This window comes from Quercus suber, unplaced genomic scaffold (genome assembly GCF_002906115.3).
Source record: "Quercus suber isolate HL8 unplaced genomic scaffold, Cork oak 2.0 scaffold_213, whole genome shotgun sequence".
Taxonomy (NCBI): domain Eukaryota; kingdom Viridiplantae; phylum Streptophyta; class Magnoliopsida; order Fagales; family Fagaceae; genus Quercus; species Quercus suber.
In genome coordinates this window covers 1,042,893-1,047,745 of record NW_027069671.1, presented here as the reverse complement: position 1 = coordinate 1,047,745, position 4,853 = coordinate 1,042,893, and positions in this window count along the sequence as shown.

Here is a 4,853-nt window from a genome sequence, read left to right as displayed (position 1 = left end):
TAGATTGAAAATGAGATCCCCACCTAGTATCTCCAGCTCGTTGCAAAGTACCAATCTGGTTTGCACCTCTTCCAGTCTCAATTTCATTAGAAGCAATCATATTCTCAACTTGTTCTGCTTGAGCATGTTGCAATTCATCATTACACTTACTAGAACCAACAACAATATTGATGATATTAACCAAATGATCAAAGAACTGATGAACATCTTTTACTTCTCTAGATGCTGTAACTAGAGCTAATTGCAACCTATGAGCCATACAATGTACATAATAAGCATATGGGCAATCTTTAAGAAAAAGTGCTTGTAATCCATTCCATGCACCATACATGTTACTAGCCCCATCTTATCCTTGACCTCGAAAATTTTCAATGTGGAGGTTGTAACGAGAAAGGACAGCACATATCTCATTCTTTAAAGTCAATGCAGTAGTGTCTTTAACATGCACAACATGAAAGAAACGCTCTTTAATGAAACCTTCTTTATCAACAAACCTCAAAATGATGGCCATTTGCTCTCTCTTCGACCCATCCCGGGCTTCATCAACAAGAATGCAAAATTCTGCATCCCCAATTTTGTCACGAAAAGCATTTCGCACATTACTAGCAAGAATATGCAAAATCTCATTTTGAATTGTGGGTGATGTATATTTGGGATTTCCTTGAGCATTTTTCAAGACAACACTAGCTACTTTTTCATTGAAAGTTGATGTGGATTTTATCAATTCAATAAATTTACCTCTATTTATTGAATCAAGGCTTTCATCATGACCTCTAAAAGCACAAGCCTAGAATGCTAGCCATCGAGCACACTCTATTGAGGTTTTGAGCCGCAACCAATTATTCTCTAATTCTTTTGACGTTTGTTTCTCAATTAGCTTGTCAATATGTCGTGAATAATTCTTTAAATCCTCGCAACATTTCACAGCAATTTTATGTGGGGAGTTTGGATCTTTCCCTATATGACGAATTAAAGGACAATTCATTCCATCTTTCACCTTTTTCCAATTATTAAAATCTGATCCAGGATGACCTATTGGTTTCTTACTAAAAAGGTAACAAGGTAGACAATATATCGCATCCATTGAAGGTGAGTATTCCAACCAATCCTTATGTGATTCAAACTATGAAGGTTAAAATCGACGACGATGAGTATCATCATTGTATGGATAGTCTATATTTTTAGATTGATATGGACCTTCTTTGAGATAAGCTTGTCGGATTTCATCTTGTTTGTTGATAGGGAATTCACATATTTGTTTACGTGATCCTGGATCACGATCTATCTCTTCAGATTGAATTCTTGAACATTTGGAGGGGCGTTAATTAGGCATTGAAATATCAACATTTGTTTCTACAGCCACAAGTGTCCTAATTTCTGAATTGCTAGCATCTTTTTTCTTAAAGAATGCATCAATTGTTTTTCGTTTGCTCATAATTCTTTCAGTTTTAAGAATATGACTCAAAAATTAACCTGAAAAGAACTTTAAAAAATAAAATTTTAATTAGAAATTTTTACTTAGTTATATGAATGTTATTCATACTCAAGAAAAAACAAAATTTCCACTATAATTTAAACAGTCAACCCATTTTTAATACGACTTTAATTAATAATAACCCCTCAAAAAAAAAAAAAAACACACACACACACACAAGTATTGGTACACAACATATACCAAACAATTTAACAACACCCACAGCCACATCCACAGCAACATGATATCTAACTAATCAAAAATAAGTAATAAATCAAAAAAAATTTACCTTAGAAACTTTGTCTTCACAAAGTGCAAAGATAGGTCACCCATGTGGCAACGCGTACTGGCTATTGCCTCTGCCTCCAAAAGATCTTCCCTTCAAGACTCATCATAAAAAATCTCCCCATGCCTTCAATCACGTATTTCTCTAAAAATCTATGAAAATATAAAGAGCATGTGAATATTTAGGTGTAGATAGTTGAGAAAAAAAAAAAAAAGACACTAAAAAGAGATGAATCATGAATGTCTAATGCTTGAGAAAGAGAAGAAAGCTCACCAGGTAGTCACCAAGTTCCAAAACTAAAGCTGAATCAGCTAATGAAGAAAGAAAAAATTGGTCAAATTTTTTTTTTTTTTTTTTTTTCAGACTGTGAGGACAAAGGACTCAAGACTAGAATTTTGGGGGCTGGTAGGCAGCGGTACCAGTGCTGAAAGTGTATCAAAGAAGACAAAACAACCAAGTTTCAAAACTATCAGTTGATGAAGAAAGAAAAATTTGGTAAGAATTTTTTTTTCGGACTGTGAGGATAGAGGACTGGAGTTTTGGGGGTTGGTAGGTAGCTGTACCAGTGCTGAAAGTGTATCAAAGAAGCCAAAACAAAAGAATAAGAAGTAAAAAGGGATAAGGGATTCCATGGGTCAGGGAGGGTTTTTTGAGATGTAGAGAAAGTGTAATTTTGTTGTTATTTGGACTTAGAGTATTTAAATAAAGTGGGCCAGTAGCTTTTTGTTTTATTTGGATTTTGGAGTACCTAAAACTAAAGCTGGGGCTGGGCTGGGAGAATAGTTAAGAAATGGGTAGGGGGGCCAGCTGTCCAATGTTGGGGGGCCCATTTATTTTTTCTTCATAGTCTAATGGAAATTGGTTTTTATTTATTTATTTATTTATTTTTTTTTTTTTTGCAGGGGCCACAGCCCCTCCAAGCCACTATGTGGCTCCGCCCTTGAACGGCAATGACCTCCCAGGCAAAGCTTTTACCACTTCAAAACCAGTTTGGGTGGCTGGTGTGAGCTCATTGGCAAGCTAGCCATATGACCAGGCTTGTCAGGGCCAGCATTCTAGGCTCCAGACCATGATGTTCGTACCCTTCCAAATTGGCGTTGTGGAATTGTGCTCTACTGAACTTCTTTTACAGGGAAAAATGTTAGATTGTCCCAAAGCAGTACTTACGGATCTCACATTGGGACTGGATCTTATAAACACAATCCTTGTTTCAAGCAAATTACAAACGGGGGATCTACGAAGTCTACTTATGTGTCCAACGGACTATTATGGGCCATTGACGTTTTATTTTGATGATGTGATATATTTTAATTAAAAAATTACAAATTAAAATTACAGAAATAAGTCCAGCATCTTTTTTATTTTTTTTGCGTAAACTAGGATTTTATTAAATGTAAACAGAAACACACTTTAAAAAGTCTTACAACACCACAAACTTCACAGCCCAACCGGGCTGATAAAGATACACACACACTAACAAGACATATATTAACACAACAACTACACAAAACTATAACAAAATACAAAAACAGAGTTAACTAAAATAGCTTAACATTTGCAAACACTCCACGGGATGAAACAAAACCCATGGAATCCCAATAAATGCATAGCAGCAAAAGAGCAAGGCATATATCATATAGCACTTCACAGCATCTTTGCTTCTCTTTTGTTGTTTCTTTCTTTTATTTTCTTTAATTGTTTGATTTGGTTTGTGTTTTGTGGGAGAGGGTTAAACTTAAATGGGTTTTGTTTTCTAGGTTTGAGATTCTATTTTTATGAATTTTGTTTTGTTGGTGGGGTTAAATTCAACTGGGTTTTATTTTATTTGAAACAAGAAGACCATCAAAACAGCAAAACAATAAACACCAAAAAAAAAAAAAAAAATGAAGAAGAAGACCTTAGACCACCAGTGTGTGGGTTCGTGCAAGAGAGATAGGAAATAAAAAGAAAAAGAAGAAAGAAGAAGATAATCAATGGGCTTTGTGCTGGAGCCGGAAATAAAAAAATGTCATTTAGAAGAGAAGAAGAAGTTGTCTGTGTTCACATTGGTGGGTCCCACGAATTTTGATATATTTACAATTGGTAGGAAAAAAAAAAAAAAAAGAAGAGTTTTTTTAATTTGGTACCATTGTAAAAAAAAGTTTCTCATGTGTACTTTTAATTTGTAATTTTTTAATTAAAATATGCCACATCATTAAAATCAAATGTCAAGTCATTGTTCATTAGCCACATAAGTAACACTATTAATGACAGTTAGTAAAATGACTTATATTGCTCATTTTACAAACTTGAGGGACTAATTGCGCACGTTTTAAACTTGAAGCACCAATTGCGCACACAGGGTAAACTTGATGGACCAATATTATAGTTTCACCATTACAAACTCATCCCATCACAGAATTATTAATAAGCTGGCAAAAATAAGAGATCTTCTTTTTTCCCAATGACTGTCAATGTTGAAAAATCGATCTTTTACACACAATTTACACATATGAAAGAACAATTGAAATTATGAAGTTACTATTTTTAATTAAAAATTGTGACTTGAAGTCATAATTTTATTTATTTATTTATTTATTTTTTTCATGTATGTATAACAAAGTGTGTCTCTTGTTTAGTGTCACTTGCTAGAAATGTAGAAGTGCTGTCTTTGTAGGCCCAAGTCGTGCACATGTTTGAGGTTATTTGCATCTCTGTGTTTCTCATAATAAAGGCCCCTAATTAAATTCTAGGGTATTAGAATTGGTCCCTTAGTTTTAAAGGTAATAAGAGGCAACTAAATTGATTTCTTACCCTTTTTTTTTTTTAGGTAAGTGCAGGGGATTAAACCCCCGAGCAACAGGTCATTAGGAAACCTGGGTACCAACTCGCCTACATGGGTGGTGGTAATTGATTTCTTACCTTTTTTTTTTTTAAGAATCAGAACTTTTATAAACAAAAGAAACAACAAGCAAAACACAACAATTACACAGCATCCAAACGGATTACATCAGACACACAAGGAGGAATCTCTTCAAGCCAAGCCAACATTGTGTCAACATGAATAGCATTACGGGCCAGAGTGTGAGCAACCTGGTTTGCCTCCCTCTTTTT